General features: G+C 41.7%; 1 pseudogene; it reads right to left on the reverse strand.

Moving 5' to 3' along the window:
* The window catches only part of LOC146549504 (dynein axonemal heavy chain 3-like), a 30,393-nt pseudogene that overhangs the window by 8,219 nt on the left and 1,768 nt on the right, over positions 1-20,406 (reverse strand).

Genomic DNA, 20,406 nt, shown 5'->3' on the forward strand with positions numbered 1-20,406 from the left:
GCATTGCACTTCAAGCTAAAACCATAAGTGACCAAACCAACTGAAAGTTATCTATAGCAGCGATCAGTAAGCTGTGTGATGACCAGACGGGGGGAACTGCCCAGATATTCATAGCCATATTTCAAGCAGGTTGTAATCATCCGCAACATCACTTCTCCATCCTCCCAAAAGTAACGCAACTGAAAAATCCACACAAAGTCATTCAGTGAGGAGATACTGTCCTCTGCAAGTTTTGCCACAACATCTCAAGCTAGGAGAGAAAAAACAAAACAGGTTAAACACAGATAACATATTATGTTAAAACAAAATCTAATACTTTTGATATTTAGAAATTACCATGAACATCAATCGCAGTAAGAGCACCAAGGGTTATCCTTGCCCCTCCAGGGAACTTCCCACGCACCAGGTCTACAATGTCAGCAATCTGGGCATTGCAATTCTCCACATAGGCCTTTGGAAGATGAAACCAATAAAAACAAATGTAAAAGAAGTTTTAAGTTTTAAAGAAACCCACACAGTATCATTTCATAATTGGATTTTTTTTTTCAACTTTTACATTTTTTTAAAGACTGACAGGCAGAGGGTTGGTCTGGATGGCTTCAGACACTTGGCTGGTCTAATATATAGAAGAGGCACAAATAAGAACTTGGCCAGGCCACTGCAACACCCACTTCTTCCGGGGAATCTACATGAAACAAAATTCAGATAAGTTTGAACTCTTGATAAAATAACTGAAAACACTATTTGAATATTTGAATCAGGATGATAGGAGTTATAGTATTCTTTAATCATATTTTACAACCCCTCTATATTTTAGAGGGGTCTATCATATGCTTTCTCTAGATCCACAAAGACTCAGTGCAGCTCCTTCTGACCTTCTCTATACTTCTACATCAACACTCTTAAAGCAAAAAAATAATCTGGCATGAAGTCGCACTGCTGCTCGCTGATCATCACCCATCTTCTTAACCTAGCTTCAACAACTATTTCACATATCTTCTCACTTTATTGTGTTTTAAACATGCCGAACACTTCTGAGCGTTGGGTTCTCCACTTGCAGCAACCATTTATATCACTACGGTCGGGCACCTGGTGTTCACGCGTGACCCCGCCAAATTGTCTGTCGCTCGGGAGGAGTTTGCGACCATGGAGCGCCTGGGCATTGTGCAGTGTTCGACTAGTGCCTGAGCTTCCCCATTACACATGGTGCCTAAATCTGACAGTTGGTAGCGACCTCAAGACAGATACATTAGCATTCCTTATCCTAAAAACAAGATAAAGAGTAAAGTAAGCATTTATTTTGTTAGGAAAAGATTTGATGGGCATACAAGTCAGAGTAGCATAATCGAAGAGGAAGCTGAGATGCCTGGTTGCCTCATCAACCTCGTCTATCAGCTTGTGAATGGTCACATCCCTGGTGTTTTTAATGTACTGGTTAAGAGACAGCAACTCTTCTGAAGTTTCCGGGTGCCTCTGACCATCTTCGTAATTTCCTCATACATTTTACATATCCCAGTGAAAAAAAGGACAGCTGACCAACCATTTTTCCAGCAAACCTTAGAAGTGATCATAATAAAAAGTCACAAAATATGGCCTCTGCACTATGTGAAGTGAAAAACGGCAAAAGTATAACAATGTAAATCAGATATGAAACAGGAATCTATTTTATGCATATGAAATATGTAAAATAGTTAGTAACACAACACATGCTAACACTGTTTTGCTGTATACCTTAGCTTGAGCTGGATAAATCTTCTCCTTGTCAGTTGATATTTTGCCAGTAATCGCCATGTCCTCAGTAAATTCCAGCTTTGCTATGCCTTCAAAACACTTATTCAGGTGGGGTTGGACACACAGGGGGTATCTGGTCTGTGAAAGAATCTCCAGGAGCTCATCATTAGACGGAAAGAAGAATCTGGAAACACAGTGAACAAAGAAAGCTGAAACAGCCACTTGAGAAGATCCTTAACAGTATTTCTAATATTAGTAAATTAATTAAGTAACTCTTCCATATTTATTTTTCTGTATTAATGTAAGATTTTCCTACAGGCATCTACAGCACTGTAGATGCTTCTGCTTTACGTTAGTTCTATTTTTTTTTAAATTTTATTTAGCAAACATAGACTGTCAATGTGTATTTTAGCCTACAAATGGGAGTCAAAATAGCTGAAATATCAAATATCTGAAGGTACTATCAGTGCCACTGATAGTGCCCTTGGAAAATAGAGCCTCTTCTTTTCCAGGTAGGTATTGAGGCCTTTTTGAATGTCATCCAGAAGCACATTGGACTCCTGCAACTGTTCCAGCATGTTGGGCTGGCCCGTAGCCACTAACACACGCGTATCCTTAACCTGGAAAGTGTTATCACACAGAATTCGAAACAAAATTCACGAGATCCAATTACAGAAACTAAAACGCCTTTTGACAGTGTCATAGGGATTATACCGCCTCCGTCATGATATTGTTCCAGTAGCTGTCCACAATGGCAAACTTGCGTCCCTCCTCAGGCATCTGGGCAACGATGTCCTCTGAGCTGAAGATGGGCTCAAGGTAGAGCCACATAGCCTGACACTTCAACATGGCATCTAGTATGTCCTGCATACGTCCTGCAGCTTGTCCTCCCATTGCTATTTAGGAAAGTATCAGTAAGAATAACACAACTGCATTTAAAATGAGCTTTTGTTGTATCTCATAGTCATAGCATTTCTAATGTAGAATTTACTAACGACTAAATTCAGATAAATGTCTTAAAGAATAAATACAAGACTAGAGATGTACATAACTGTAATATTAGCATGGAAGAGCATAAAAATGGAAATTCAGAAAAATATACACTAAAAGGATAAATATATTGTAATTTCGTTGCCTGAGGCTGTGCTTAAGCAGGTCAAGTAATTTTGTTCTTGTTGGAAACAGAGCTTGCATATCACTTACTCAGACCGCTTTTTAAACGGAAGTGCACGCTAATCCCACAGATGTTTGAATTTGAATTTTAGCAGTGCCAGTGCCCCATTATTACATCTAGTACGCATTCAAATACAAATATTAAAATCAAAGTAAAACACCTGCATCCATTATAAAGCAGCAGGAGTGAGCCATCTGCAGAGTTTCATGTTTATGTAATTACACATTAGTCACAGTGGCACTATTTTTGCATGCAAAATGTTGGAACAACATGAACAGTAGTGCTGCTGCTTTATTCTATAAGCAAGGAGGGAATGAAGAAATCATGTCTGCTCCATATCTAGCAAAGCCTGTTCTTTGTTGATATGCTGTATGGAGGAAGAACAACAACAATCGTGCAGCACCCTCTGGCCTTACAGGATAAAGAAAGGTCTATGTTTTAACAGGTACAAAAACTATTTAAGCTACATTACCAAATGAAAAGATAACATGTGTACTTTAAGGGAAGTAAGAATGTAGCCTCTCTGACCTCCAGCTCAGTGACAGCGTCCACCAGGTTGGTAGTGATTTGAGTGAGATTTCTCACATTGTTCTTTATTTCCTCCATGTTCATCAGTTTCTTTTTCTTAAAAGCCAGTATCTCTTTCTGCACATCTTGCAGCCTCTGGTTAACGCTAAAGACCCTGAAACAGTCAAATGGGGACAGGGCAGTCAGTTTGAATTGTTGGTATTTACATTAAAAAGAAGCTGGGAAAACAGACAGTAAAGCTGCATTTCTTACCTTGTTTGAAGGTGGTCCTCAATCTGTTTTCTGTTTATTTAGACTTGCTCTGCTGTCTTCAAGCTCAGTCACGATCTCTTCTGTAGTTTTTGGGGTGCCTCTGACCATCTTAGTAATTTCCTCACTCTTTTCACATATCCTAGTGAAAAAAAGGACAGCTGACCAACCATTTTCCCACCATACCCTAAAAGCGATAACAGTAAAAAGTAACAAAATATGGCCTCTGCACTATGTGAACTGAAAAACTGCAAAAAAAAAAAAAAAAAAAGTGAAACAATGTAAATTAGATATCTATTTTTTTATATATATGAAATATGCAAAATAGCATTTTTTGTGTTACTAGCTAACACTGTTTTGCTGTATACCTTAGCTTGAGCTGGATAAATCTTCTCTGTCAAGGGCACTGTCTCCTTTTCAGAGTTGATATTTTGCCAGTAATCGCCATGTCCTCAGTAAATTCCAGCTTCGCAATGCCTTTAAAACACTTCTTCAGGTGGGGTTGGACACACAGGGGGTCTTTGGTCTGTGGCAGAATCTCCAGGAGCTCATCATTAGACAGAAAGAAGAATCCGGAAACACAGTGAACTGATGACACTGTAATTAATAGATACACTGTTTTTAATTCTTTACAATCAGATGTTGACTTTCCTTCTTTCGTAAGAGAATGCTTTCTTTTTAGATCATATATATCGATTCTATTGTTCTAATTGTATTACCATATAAATATATTTGATACTTTTTTGTATCCGCAAATTATATTTGTGTCAATTTGTCCATTTTCTTAGCTGCTTATCCAATATAAGGTAAAGGGGTTGCTCAAGCCTGTCCCAACTGTGACAGTACATCCTGGATAGGTGGTCAAAAAAAACCTTGTCAGTTTGTATCAGCAATGCAAAGAAGACATTGTGTACTTTGATGCTATAGTAAGAAAAGAAAGTGCTGGAATGCCACCATACTATGTGTATGAATTGGTTGTCAGAAACCCATCCAAAGGTGCACCTCCTCTTCCTGTTGCTACATATGTCATGTGTGACCATATTACAGCCTCTGTAACATACTTCTTGCAGGCCTTTCAAACAGATCTGGTGAGAGCTTTTGTAAATCGGGCCTACAAAAGGCCTGTCATGTTCATGTGTGATGGATCACTAGTACTCCTCTGATCCATTTCCATCACATTCTGCAGAACAAGTTGTGAGGATCTGCTGCAGAAGAACTTTCTCTTGCTCACTGGCAAACATTCATCACAGACATTCAACGTTCCCATTCCCAGTGTGTGAATGTGTGCGTGAATGGGTGGATGACTGGATATGTAAAGCGCTTTGGGGTCCTTAGGGACTAGTAAAGCGCTATATAAATACAGGCCATTTACCATTTTACCATTTTCTTCATCGGTATTTGAGCCACGTCATGAAAAATGCCAAGGACCTTTGTAAAAAACAGTATGCACATTTCCATCAATAATTCTTTGAGAATATAACATTTCTAATTTAAAGGTACTACTAACAGTGATTCCATTTATTTCTTTCCCCAGCATTCCAGAGAACTACAGGCTTGGAATGCATCTATTTGGGCTGCTTGCATGTTGTGCTAACTTAAAAGACATGGATGAGGTTGTCCATAGTGCAGCAGTAGTGTTTCGCAGTCCTTGTAGTGGAAGGAATATAACAAAGCATTACAACAACCTGAAACTCCTTATGCAAAAAAGGGGGACCCTAGATGTGGATGAAAAGACTGTGATTGCTGAGGACTACAAAGTTAACTTATATTTATTAGTAAAGTAATATTAGTAATAAGTGTTTATTTGTCTCTGTCCCATAACAATTCATTACTTTATATTATTAAAAATAACAATGTATTTTTAAAACTCAATAATCTGTTAAAAAAATGAAATAATTATGAAAACATGCTTTCATATGTACATACTTTAATGAATTTAACATTGCATGAAAGTAAGAATTTTATTTTATTTTTTTTGCTTTGTGATATTACTGATTATATATAAGTTTTACAGACTGATGTTCAGAACGCCCCCTTGAAGACCCATTTCCAGGAAATTGTTGACAGTGCAACACTGGACTGTGAGGGTGAACGAAACCTCTTTTATGCCGAAATGTATTTCAGGTCTGGTAAATCACCTTCTACCACATGCAACTTTGTGGTCAGCACTGATGCTCGGTACATTTTATTTTTTGTATTATTTTTATAACTTGTCATTTATAAATAACTGTAAAAGTGACAACTCAGTAAAGATTTGTCAGTCAGTAGCTTTTGTTTGTTACTTATATTTCTGAAGTATTTGGATGCTCCTCAGGGGATCTTGGACGTCATGGTACTGATCCTGATTAACTCCATGGTGACATTCAGCAATCCAAGAACCAGGTATCATGAAGAGAAGAATAAGTGTAAAAGAAACAGAAATTGTAGATAAAATTGAAATACATAGATTGTTTAACTCACTATGTACTATTACATTACATCATTTTACACAAGACAACAGAAGCCAGCGAATCATGGAGAAAAGCCAGTAGGATATGAAAAGAATCCGTATCCAGAGAAGGAGACTGACACGGCTTGATGACTTTGTTGACATATATCAAAAAATGCACGATGCCCTCCTTCTTGAATATGCAAACATGAAAATATCAAGAAAGTATGAACAATTTCCTGTTACTAAAAATGATATTTTATACAAATAGAGCAACATAGTCAGAACCAGTGAAAATATTTGCCTATGTACAGAAACAACTGGTGATGGAATCTGTAAGCATTAAAAGTATGTCTGTATACTCAACAGGCATGGAGAAATGGAAAGACAAACACAGTCTGAGTGACCCAGGGTCCGTGAGCAGTTGTGGACTTGTATAATATCTTATATGTATGGTTGCTGCTATGCTGCTGTCCCTGTTTCCATGCTTACATGTATAGGCAGGTGTTTGTGTGTGGGTGCGGCTGTATCCGGTAGGCCGGGCTACAGGCACCTTCAGGCCTGGTGGGTGTGGCCCTGCCAGGTGGCTGGCCACACCTGAAGATGATGCCACGCACCTGCAGTTGATCAGCCTTGTCAGGGGAGCTATTTAAGGGTGTGATTGAGCTCCTACTGATGTGCGATTGTTGTGTGAGACGGCATGTCAGTCGTCTTACTGAGCAAAGTCTTTTGAGTGTATGCAAGCTGTAGTTGTGTATCCTGACAGCTGCCTCTGTTATTTCCCCCCCAGGCGGAGCATGGAAACGAGAGGGCAGCAAGCACGGGGTGTGCGGACACACGGGAGCTGAAAATACAGAGCACGGACTTCGGGTGTAGAAAGACACGACAAGGGAGTCAGGGGAGCGCACGGGGATCTATTGTGTAATATTCACAGCACTGTCAATAAACGCACTGTTTTCTCCACCAGAGTCCTGCATTGTGGGTCCTGATTTCCCCACATCCCCACGGTCTGCCAGCCATGACAGTGTGTACGTGTCACCATTAGTGACAGGCTTGCCACTGAAAAAAGAGAAAACTGAGGTATGTTTTAATGTTCCGTTAATTTCAAGAATTAAATGACAGCCGGACTTTCAATTCTTTAAGCTCACAATTATCCTTTCGTCGTTCTATAAAATAAACAAAAGAAGTCATTCAAAAATGTTATTTGTTAACAGAGAAAGACACGACTCCCACGGTTCCTGTCAAAACCTTGGAACAGGAACAGCTCAAACAACATGATATTGTCTAAAACCAGGTATTTTACGTTTATTTTATGTCTACCGTTGTGTGTTATTATCGTACATGAGTCTGATTATTGTCACATGTCTATCTTTGTAGGATGAAAGCCAGGAACAAGTAGCTGTTTGCCAGAAAACTGCAACATACATGGCTAAGAAAGCGTCAGTCACATTTTGGAAAGGAGATTTCAGTGCCTTCGAAATGGCTGCAATTGTGAATGCTGCTAATTGAACTCTTTCTCACATGGGCAGACTTACAAAGGCACTATTTGCCACTGGTGGATGTAATATCAAAGCAGAGAGCAATGTCTTCTTTGCCAAAAATGGCAAATTAAAGACAGGACAAGTAGCGGTAAGCAGGGAAACTACCTTGCATGACGCTTATTCATTTGGTAGGCCCATGTCTGCAGAATGACCCAACAGTGCGCATGATATCCACTGCTAAAGTAAAATAAAATGATAAATTAGTCCACAAAAAGTAGCAGTCATTAAATAGATTCAAACTATGTTTTTTTTTTTCAGCTGTTATGATTTCTAATCAAACACACCCCACAAATATTATGTGTAATATATCAGCATTAAAGTGTTTTACAAGAACAAGAGTAAATGAGACAAGTATGAATTTCTGAATTTTGTTTAACATCACAAATAAAACGCATTTCAATTATTGGACTTTATTTATGTAATCATGTAAAATCTGGAGATATTTTGTTGTTGTTGCATGATGTACTTTTTTTTTTTTTTTTTTTAATTACATTTAAAACCATTGTAATCTATTACGGTACAATGAATGTTCTCAGAAGAATGAGTTTTTGAACTCATAACAAATTACTATTCTGTTGTTGACTCACAGCTCACATATTCGTGGAAACACCATGAAACAGAAGTTGTCTTTGTGGTCCTGTCTCAAATTAGAGGTAACGACTTCATCATATGTCACAGTGAGCTCCTGTCCCTTAGACCACACAGCTGGCTTGTAGGAGATGTATGTACTCCTAGTATTAAAAACAAAACAAAATCTTCAATTAATTCAATACAAAATATTACATAGAGTGCACTATACAGGTCATCGGATGTTCAAGATGGGCTTTACGTCTACCAACAACTGCTCACACTGCCAAACCAATTCACCGGACAATTATATCCACGCTCTTTGGTTCTGTCCACCAGTTCAGAAGTTTTGGCGCGAGATATGTGAAGACTTATCGAAGTGTCTGAAATGTAACATTCCAACTTCCCCCTTAGTGTGTTTGTTGGGCAGCTTAGATAATGTCACTTCAGAAAAGAATATCGCCCATATGGTTTTCACTGCCCTATGCATAGCCAAGAAAACAGTCCTCATGAACTGGAAAAATAAAAATAATCTTAATTCTAACCAATATAGAAATTATCTATTAGATTACATTAGTCTTGATACAGCCTCTGCCACCACATCAGATCAATTGCTCTGGGCTCCTTTGATCAGCTCCATCACCTAGTGGGGGTGGGGGGTCATAGTTTGGTCCCACCTTCACTGTTGTGATTGGTGTGGGGGTAGGGACAGGCTTAGGGCGTCGGGGGGTTCCCCGGAGGCATCTTCCTTGGGGGGCTCAACCCGGGGTAGCGGTAATGCCCGGTTGGGGGCTCTGTTGGATCTCAGGTGACTGTTTCCTCGCGGCTGCGTGCAGCGGGGCTAGGGGAGGGTCTGTGCTGATGGACGTGGGTTACTGACCTGGTAGCCTGGCTTCCCCTGGGTGGGTCCGGGATGGGCGTGAGGTTCTGGGGGCGCTCCGTCTCTGGGCTGGGGCCCGGGCCGGGCCTTGGGGGCTTGGGTCCTGGTTGGTGTGTTGCCGGGGTTGTGGGCGGGTGGGTGCATGGGGGCCCAGCCCTGGAGCAGGGTGCCGCCGGTGCATCGAGCCACCTGGGGGGCTCTTCAACTGGTGGGGGAGATTGTCACATCTTGCAGGAGCTTTCCTCTCCTCAGGAGCTCCCTCTGCAGGAGGGGGAGATACAGGAGAGGTGGAGGAAGATCTCAGCCTGGGTGTTTATTGTCTTATGTAGTCTGGAAGATGAGTGGATGGTGGGGTGGGTGCAGTTTTCTCTGTGGTGGGGTTGGGTGGACTGTCCCGGGCTCTGTGGGGCCGGGAGGCGCTGCTGCACTGGGCCCCGGTCTGGATGGGCCTGGGCCCCCTTTCCCTGGCGGGTCGCGGAGTATGGGGGTGCCTACTGGGGTCAGCGGGGGAGCTGGCCCCAGGGAGGGGTCACCTGCCCCTCCCTTCCTTCCCTCCCCATCTCCAGCTGCCTCCCTCTTCCCGCTCCACCACAACCACCCACACATGCAGGACCTTGGAGTAGGGGTATGTCACCAGGGTGCAGAGGAGGCTACCCCCCCCCCCCCCCCCCCCTGTCCCCTTCTGGCTGCCTCTGCCTCAATTTTATCCCACAACTTAGACATTCACATTACTCACACTCTCATTACACATACATATAGGATCTTGGGGGTGGGCACGATACACGGAATCCAAAGTACCATCAGGGTGTACACCTCACCCCTGACGTCGTTGCCCACCTCTCAAGGTTAAATACACTTAGACATTGAGGGCTAGCAGGAGGGACCATGCGCTTACCTGCTGCTCTCTGGCAGGTAGCTCCATGCCCTCCTGGGTTTTAAATGCACCTTAGAACACACATGCATCAACATTACAATGAGCGGGTGGAGGGAGGTTTGGAGTCTTCTCTCACCCACATTCTCTGCGACCTGCTGGAGCGGGGGGGCTAGGAGGAGGAGTTGGCCGTCCGACTGCGGTCTGGAGTGTGGGGCCTCCCTGCTGCTGCGGAGTCGGGGCGGTCTGCCTCTCCCCACCGCAGGGAAAAGGGTAACACCACCTGGGTCTGGGTGCAGTTCCCCCTCCAGGGGCAAGGGTACCTAGACCCGGTTTGTAGAGTACGCTTGGGGAGTGTGATCGTGTGTACAGCGTCTCTTTATGTCTGTCTCCACGTTGGTTGAGTGTGGAGTAAGTGCATATGAGAGCATGAGGGTGGGAATGGATGTTTGTATCTGTGTGTGCCTGTATGTCTGTGTCTATATGTCAGGTTGGGTGTCAGGCGCCACCTCTCTGGGGACATCTCAGGCCCTCCAAGGTTTGGAGGCCTATCTCCCCCTACCACCACTTCCCCTGCCAGTGGCGGACTCCCTCAGACATCGGTGCCTTGGTGGTTCTTTGTGTCCGGGGATGGGCGTCCAGGTACACACCGGCTCACTCCTTGGCGGCCGCTTATCGGGGCCTGGAGCCTGGGGCTCGCTCGGGCCACTTCGGAGGTGGGGTGCCCCCGGCCTCTCGGCCTGGGGCTCGGTCACTCAGGCACGGCTGGCTGCCGGCGGAGCTCACGGGCGCGTCACTGCAACTCCCCCTGGCTTCTGCTCCGCGGCTGCTGAGTGAGCCCTCATCTGGGACTCTCCTCAGCTCTTTCTGGGACAGTGGCGTGGCTGCCCCTCTGTTGGTCTTCCTTGGTCTCTTGTGTCCTGGGGGCCTCTGGATGTCTGGAGTTTTGATCTCCTCCATACCTGCTTCATGCCCTGGAGGACGGGGCTGTGGCCCCCCCACACCCTCTAGCAGATTATTACATGAAGGAACCTTTTAAAAAAACAAGCGCGTCCATGCTCACAGGTGTACACACGGGTGATCACACCCACAAACTACACCCTTTTTGGCTCCTACCTCAAAGCACACTGTGTTCTGTTGATCTTATGTGCTGCACAATAATGTTTAATATTTAGTATTTACTGTCATATTCCCATATATCATTGTGATGCTGTTTATTCTATTACTCTTGTTCTCTTCTGCTTGTTTTCTTTTTTCTTTCTCAGCAGGTGACCCAGGCGATTGATATATGCATTTTTTTTTCTTCTTCTTTTCTTTTTCTGCTCATTCTGTTGGTTTTTGTTTTTTGCCCTTCTCCCCCGTCCCTCTTCTCAGCTGTTTCTCTTTCCCTCTTTCTTTCTCCCCTTCTTTCCCCCAGTCAAGTCTGTCCCGTATTCAGTAAGTGAAAATAAAATAAACAATAAAAGGTGAATCAAATGGACCATTACGGCAAGGCTGGGATGGTCAATTTGGTAAAGTAAATCCGTTGGGCATCTTTCTTTGCCTTTAGACAACAATTCTGATGGCAAAAGAGCCAAACGGGATAGGCAAAATAAATAAATAAATAAATAAATTATTGCATAATGTTAAAGCTGGGGCAGATAAAAGATCACAAAATTTTATTTTGTGATCTTTGGAGCGATAGAAATCATCAGGAGACAAAGTTTGTCCAAGGTAAATTTTTATTTCATATATTAGAGATTTCTGATTTTGGAAATTTTGTAATGTCTTTAAATAAATGGAAAAAGTATTTCTGCAGATTTGTTATGAATTTCTAATGTGTCACAGGTGAACTTTGACAACTACAAAGCCATTGTATCATTTGTACACATTGGAAATATACACCGGAAGTCTGGTTAGTACTAGCAACATTTTTGTTACACTAATTTTTTTTTTCCATTAACAGTGTTCATAATTTATGTAATTTTAAAAACTAGATCTATCACAGTACAATGACAGCTCTCTGTATTTGGTCGATCCTTCAAGAAAGTCTTTGGAGCAGGAAGAGTCTGACCGGGTAGCCCAAAGATTCTGGTAATTATGGTAAATGGTAAATGGCCTGTATTTATATAGCGCTTTTCTAGTCCCTTAGGACCCCAAAGCGCTTTACACATCCAGTCATCCACCCATTCACGCACACATTCACACACTGGTGATGGCAAGCTACATTGTAGCCACAGCCACCCTGGGGCGCACTGACAGAGGCGAGGCTGCCGGACACTGGCGCCACCGGGCCCTCTGACCACCACCAGTAGGCAACGGGTGAAGTGTCTTGCCCAAGGACACAACGACCGAGACTGTCCAAGCCGGGGCTCGAAATTATGCATTATTTACGTCTTTATTATTATAACAAAATATTAGGTATTCTGTGATGTCATTAGAAAAGTGGCAGGACCAAGGGCCTTTATCTAAAGGTGCTTTCGAACTGCGTGACACAGACTGCCCTCTAACATAATTTTTTTTTTAAATTTGTAGCTTAATAAACTGCACTAAAGATGAATAAAGAATTGTTAGAAAACAGTCATCTTACATGAATTACAAAGGATTAGTATCTGAATAGGGCATTCACCTGTTTATGGAGGACATCTGTTTCTATATTTGAACATATGGTTGGAGATGAAAGGGTAATAAAATCCATGGTTATCAGTTATTTAAACAAGTATTTCCAAACTAGACACAAGCAATTTCCAAAAATAAAAATACCCTGACAATGCTTAAGGAGAAAGACATTAGCACAATTTGTAGATTTAAAAGAACATATGTGTTTTAACTTCATGTAACATAATATAGATCACAGGGCATTCTCACACAGCTTCAAAAACATGTTGAGATTCATTCATGTGTCTGTCTGATTCATGAAAAAGAAGAGAAGGATCATTTTGTGTGTAACTTTTATCATGCAACAGAAACTGTACCTGCTGTACTGATATTTTCACTTTAATTCTATTTTTGTTTGTTTGTTTGTAATGGACGCATTCCCAAAGAAACCTGAAATTACATTTTGACAACTAAAAAAGAGATGGCCAGGCACAAAGGACATTGCCGCAGACAATACTTGAGGCCTCAGGTGTGTAACATCTTTAAGTTTCATTTATTTATTCGTGTCAAACTGCTGAACACTAACATATATGTATATTTTTCCATGTATTAGTATTCAACAGTGACAACTGTGTTATGTGTGCAACAGTGAAACCACCCAATCCAGGACCCTCCATCACTGACTGGGTACAATGTTTTAAAAATAGTTTTGTTGTCTAGGATGACATATTTGCTTCTGATTCAAATTATTTTATTTATGTACTTATTTACTTTATGTCTTTATGAAAACTCATGTATTTGTTGTTCACAGATTCAGTGTGATAACTGTAACCGCTGGTTCCATTCTGAATGCCTGGACATGGAAAAGGCACAGCTCATCAATACACAGAACAGAGTGGAAGTGTATGCTTTGTCTAACCTAAGTCCACATGTAGTAAAAGCCACTGACTTGTTTATTTGTGTCAGTCATTATTGGTGTTTTGAGGAACACGTGCAAAATACATTATTGATAACATTCTTCCTTTGAGCACATTATTTAAAGGTAAGGTAACCATGCAGGTAGGAGTTATGCATACAGGAATTAACATACACATGCTAATTTCTACAGATTACAATGGCTTATATTTCAGTGTTCTAGATAGAAATCCCAGAGGACTGCTAAATGGTCTAACCTGAAATACAACAGACATACAAAGGTATTGATGGAATCCCAAAAGGTGGCACTGTAAGCGATCCCTGAAAAGGAGTCTGACATGGGCCTTACAGAGTGGACAGGGTTGAAACATGAGCCAGCACCTACAATTGGATTTGCCTGGGCACATACTGCAGCTCTATGCCAGCGTAAAGCTACACTACAGTTATTAAGTGTGGACATTAGCATACAAGTTTCAGTGACAGGCTGCCTGTTTTGAGGCAGTCTGTTAAATTGGCAATACTCACTTTTGAATCAGTTCGTCTCTTGTACTTTGGCACTGTCTCTGGACAAACTTCAAACTCAGATGGTAGGAGGGGGAGGTTGGAGGAGAAAAAGGTCCTCCAGCTTGATAAACCTCAAGGAAGAAAAGCTGAAAGGAGATCAAAGATAATGACTTGCATTTCACACTTTAAAAGTTACACTTTTAATTGGTTCAGTCAGTTAATTAATACAACCTAGTACAGAAATTCAGCTTCACACCACAATACTCATGCTGTTTCTCTTTGTATCTGGCATAACATTTTAGCTTTACATCTTAGAAACTGAGCTGAATTAGCTGTGGGGGAGGCATGAGGTTGTTTCCTGTGCGCTCAGTATGACAATTTACAAGTGAAATACTTCACTGAAAATATCCCATGCACTGCAAGTAAAACAGCATAATCTAAGTGAACAGGAAGAACACATTACCTGCTTAGCCACACCTCCTGCAGTAGGAGCATAATATGAGTGACAGCAAAGAGATGCTGTCTTTGCCACAACTTAACATCCCTGTAGCTGGTTGCCCTGGACACTGCACGAAAAAACCTCCTGGGGAAAAAGCTGAGGGACACTGCATATGGATAATCGATGACGTTCAAATGGGTCCATGAGAATGTAGTTCACTGGTCAAATGATCATGAAAGAATCATTAGTTTTTGTCTGTTTAATTATAGAACAAATGCTAACAGTGGAGATGTGTGCAATCACTAAGGATTACTATCACTGTTTAGTACCTACGCTTTTCAAGCTGAAGTAATAATCTCTTTTGACTTCCTCTTCCATGGCAGCACTCAACTCTGGAGGGGTTTACTATCCTTAGTGTTGGGAGACAGCAGCTGCACGATGTTGATCATCTGCTGGCAGGGCTGGAGGGCCAACACTGAGCTGGGAACAGTGTTGATGTAGTATATTTACCTCTGTGACAGCAAAGTCAAGGTCATACATGTGTTTAAAAAAAGGGGTTTAAATCAGCGTCTGACTAATTACACACTAAATTAAGTGATACTTGCTTCCAGGTCTGTGTCATTAGGTTCTGCCTGAGTGGCCCTGATCATCTTCTCTTGCTCAAGCATTGTGTCCAGCTGCTCTTCAGGACTCATAGGTCGCCTGCTGGGTCTGGGCAAGCTTCTAGACCTGGACCTGAAATGATACATGAGGAGATGCATCCCTATGAAAGGGTGAGTGAATTAGATCAAGTGTTTTACGAAGAAGAACACCTTAAAGTTAAGTTACTGATGTCATTTGTTTGCTTAAATGTATAATTACCTGCTCCTTGGGGTTATTGCTTTTCTCTTTCCAGGTGGTGTTAGTGCTAAAAGCCTCATTAAGATCAAAAATATATGCTGAAGTGAAGTTTCTCAGGCAAGTCTTAAGAAGTACTAAATTATCAGATAGCAAATCAAAGAATACTGCAGTCTCACATCGCTTTACAAAGCCTTCCCTTTTTAATCCCACAGCGAGACAAGCTCAAAAGGATACAAGACCCCGCTGGTTTTGCCAAGGATTGATGGAGAGTGTGTCGTCTGCGCTGGAGCTGATTAATTTTCAGATCCTTAGCCCAGGGCCTGTAGTTGTTTCCAATGGACTCACTGGGGGTTCGGTAGTGACGCTGCTCTTTAAATGGAACTGCCAGCGTCCATGATTTGATCTGGAGAATGGTTTGGTATTCGCTGTGCCTTAAGACGATCTGAGTTCAAATAAAAGGTTAAAAGGTGGCACAAGGATTTTTGCTTCTAACTCCAGACAATTACTTAACTGACTTTTCTAAAGCACTAGTTCATATGCGGCACCGTAAACATTATTCGTATTTGATTGAGTTCGGAGGGTTCGCTGTTACAGCTCAAGGGCAAAGGTGGGGGAACAGAATATTCTCTCTTCTGACTTGTATTAAAAATGGAGTCGTCATCCATCTGTAAATCGGATGAAAACAGTGAGGGTTGGAACCAATGTTCCCTCTAATTTTTCATGTGTCTGAGCAAACACACAAACTCCCTGAGCGGTCCCGTGTACCACTGTGAGCAACAGCAGACATCAGACTGCTCTAAATGCTCAGTGTCAAACAGTTTCTTTGCTCCCAACTCATGGCTCTTCATGATGTCATCAAGAGCAGATGGAGATAATTTTGTCATCTCAAATAAACACCTCTGACTGTATGTACAGGAGGGTTCCCTTAAACAGAATAGAATAGAGTAGCCTTTTATTGTTATTGTACATGCAATGTTCCCTCTAATTTTTCACGTGTCTGAGCGAACACGCAAACTCCCCGAGCGGTCCCTTGGACCACTGTGAGCGACATCAGACGTGTGCACTGTGGTCACGCCAGCATCAAATCCATCCAAGTTACATGGTTTATTAAAATAATCAAATTACAGCATTTACATTTATGTTAGACTACTTTTAATTAACTGCTTTATCCCACTTACAATGAAAATTTTAAAAAAAATTGTTCATGACCTGTGTAGTATGTTAACACTATTGGAAGTAAAAATAACTTGAACCCCAATTTTGAAAACACAACTTTCTTCTTTTTTCTTTTTTTTTCTTTGTATAAAGCTTTGACTTTTATGAGTATGGTGGTCTGGGAAAGAGTCCTGTAACTCTGTCTGCAAAATACAGTAAATAATGATCAATGTTGGGCAATTAATTATATAGTTCTTCAAAAAAAGTAACTGAGTTTTGCAAACAACAAAGTTTCTTGCAGCTGTTTACCTAAAAATGCAGCCAAGGTGTTTTGTTTTTTAAAAAAAATAAACATTTCAAACTATTTACAGAACAATCAGCTGTTCTGCATCAAATTTGATGCCACACAAATCATTTGTGCCACTCCAAAAAACAATTTCTGTCCACTATGAGATAAAGGACAACAACAGCCTGATACCTGCAGGCCTGACAACAGGAGATGTATCACTCCTGTAACACCTGTAACATTCAGCAGTCACCTCGTTGTTCTGACACACACAACAAAACTATTGACTACACTACACACTAACTACACAAGATTTGTGCTAAACGTCACAAATCTCTCACATCTCAAAACACCGCCATCACTCCTAAAACTTTCCCCCTTCCTAAACAACTAAATGCCATGTTGCCATATCATTTTTTGATTGGTCGACGTGGTACATTTTTCGACCAATAGGAAAGGGTGGGGGTTTTTTTGGTTTTGTTTTTGCTCACAGGCGGAGAGTGCTTTCGAGCGTTTTCCTTATAAAACGCTGTTTTTACCATTTCTTCCCACAGTAAATATAAACAAGGATAGTCTTCAGGAAGAAAACTAAACATTGCAGATATTTTTATCATAACTCTGGTTTTAAATGGCCTATCAACACAATTTAAAAACTGGTATAAAGTCCACACTTTTTCCGTCAATTGTTCCGTCTCTCCTGCTCACATCTCCAATGGTTGTACACATTGTCATTAACGTGGCTTCACTCCACATCAGCCATGCGGCTTTGCTAGCTAAAACACATAAGGTCGCTGTGTCCCAATTAAGAGACCGCACGCTTGAAGTACTTGAGTGCGATTACGTCACCGCCACGCGACGACGGCTGTCCCAATTCAAAGTGTACTTCAAATGCATACTCCAAATGCGCCGTCGATTTCCCCAAATATCAAGCGTGGTCCGGTGCACGCTTCGCGGTCCCATATATCCCACAATACATAGTGCGGCGGTGGGTGTGGATAATTTTGCCACAAAATACGGCAGACGGCAGCGTCCGAAGAGTGAACTGTCAAAAGTAAGTACTGAATATGATGTCACTTATTTATGTGCGAATGTTTAATAACGAAGAACATTAAATCATTACTGTTGGCCACATGTCGGGAAAGTTATGTGACATTAGTGATGTTTGTACTAACTTGGTTTTAAAGCCTTTACTTCAAAATATACGCCGTTCAATAGTCGACCTTAATCTTACAGAGAAGCTGATGATTCTGTGGATAATTAAAGTCAGTCATATATCCACAAACACAACAAGCTGAAAGTCAGTGATGCTGCTCAGTTTGCAGTCCTGAATATCACGGCACAAGCAGGATTCACTGCACTGTTAATGTTAGCTTTGTTATATCGCTGCCTCTGTTCGGTGGTGTCGAGCCAAACGGACTTTAACGTGTGTTTGAACGAGCTGACGGTTCACTCGTTAAGCTGAAATCACAGGAGTCACACATGTGTCCACTGTACCATCTGGAAACTCTTCTTGTTTAGCACTCGTAATAACACAAACACTAAATCCTCCTTCTCTTGTGCTGTTTTGTAACAGTGTACACCTGAGACTGTCACCTGTCTGTCCTGCAATCTCTCTCTTTTTCTTTCTCTCTGATTGTGTAATAAAAGTATGAACATGTATTTAGAAGTTACACTTGTGTTTGAATCCTGCAGCTTATCACACATTTGATTTCCATGTGTGACAACTGCAAGTGTCCAGAGTGAGGACAGACTGAGGGACCCACTGCTGCACATCATCTGTGAGGCTTTGCACCCCTGATGATCCACCAGGACAAACTCAGCAGTGTGTGAGGAAGAAGAGGAAGAGCCAGCAGCAGCTGACAGATGGAGAGAATAGACAGACTGTTCCCTGTTTGTGAAGGACTGCTAGCAAAGTTTAAAAGAACTAATTGTCTGTCCTAAATCAGTCTCATTAGGTAATGTTCAAATAATTTTATCATTCCAGTAGGGGTGCAACGATATTCGTATCGATATTGAACCGTTCGATACAGTGCTTTCGGTTCGGTACGCATATGTATCGAACAATACAACATTTGTAATTTCTTTTATCAATTTTCCTTCTGACGATGCTGTCTGTGTTGAGCGCTCAGTGAATCTGTGTTCGACTACTCCGCCTAGGCTGCACTGTTGAGCGCAGATCCACTGAGCGCTCAACACAGACAGCATAGTCAGAAGGAAGAGCGCAGGGCAAGCTAGCGAGACAGAAGTTAAGCTCTACTTGCAACAGGCAAATTGAACCTCATTCAGATCTGGCGTTTGGAATTATTTTGGTTTTCATGTGACGTATGACCCTGAAGGTAAGCGAGTCATGGACTAAAGTAAAACAGTATGTTGGATGTGCCATGCAATGCTCAATTACATTGGTGTGAACTAGTGTGTTAGCGCAGTTAGCTCGTTAACGTGTTGGCCGTCTAGCCCCATGCACGGAGTGATCGGCGGTAGCTCGTTAACGGAGATTTGCCGTGTTGTGGCGTTAAGGTCATTTCAACGAGATTAACCTGAAAGCACTAGTGGGAACACAACGAATATGACTGCACATTTACGCCGACATCATCCTAGTGCAAAGACAAGTGGAAGCAGACAAAAAAAAGCAAGCATGCTACTAACTTTAGCCGAGTCATTTAGACAGCTGTTAGCACATGATTCTCCTTATGCTGCTGAGAATATAGCCCAGAAGAAGCGGATAGTATAGCTTTTATTTTGGAAAGAGCCATTTCTCTGTAATAAACTCTCTTTTCCAAAGATGAGTGATTCCTCAATCAGATACAGGGCTCGCAATATCGCTAGCCCGACGTCCTGGAGCTAGCGATTTTTTTCAGTCGGGCTACCAAAATCTTTCTCTTCCCTGCCCGTCGGGCTATTGTAGGAAAAATATATGTCAATGCTTTTGCATTCTTTCAGAAATGTAGCTGGGTAATTATGTCATTGGCATCGGTGAGCCACTGTCAATATGTGACATATTGAAATCGCGTTTGAATTTGCGCTTGTTTTTTTGCTTTCACTTTGCAATCGTGCGAACTGTGTATAGAGAGCGACAGCACTGATCTGTTAGTGATGATAATTTGTGCACCAATTCCTCTGACATCGTCTTATTAATCGTTAGCTTACTATGCAAACATGACAAGTGAAATCTCCCGCAGCTTACACATGTGAGAGGTTGATCGCGCAGAGAATCGCTGAGCTTATGTGAGTGAGCGTGTAAAAGCATTTCAGTTCTGCTGAGCCAAATAAGACAGGTCAGGGTGAAGAAGTGACAGCCAAAGAAAAGCTTACCACAAAACGGAGAAGTTATGACAAATCAGACTATAAGGCAAAAAGAAAGTGCAGCTTTATGGTTTCATGGACAAAAGAATTTCTGTGGCTGCGATATGATGAGCTAAATAACCAGGGCTGCACATAAGTGGTCCGCAGGTGCGCATTTGCTGTCAAAATAAAAAACACGCACAAGGGTTAGGGTTAAATTTAAAAACTGTACTTTTGAGTTAAAATATATATTTATAATTTTAATAAATGACAAATTAAAAAGGCATGAACATTTTTTGTATCGAAAAAATATCAAACCGTGACACCAAAGTATCGAACCGAACCGAACCGTGAATTTTGTGTATCGTTGCACCCCTACATTCCAGTGTTTTCAGTGTGGGAGAAAGTACTCAGGGCCTTCAAGTGAAACACTATGAAA

Source organism: Mchenga conophoros, linkage group LG22 (genome assembly GCF_057382185.1).
Source record: "Mchenga conophoros isolate Kocher_MC1m ecotype Shallow Benthic linkage group LG22, M_conophoros_male_GT1.1, whole genome shotgun sequence".
Taxonomy (NCBI): Eukaryota; Metazoa; Chordata; class Actinopteri; order Cichliformes; family Cichlidae; genus Mchenga; species Mchenga conophoros.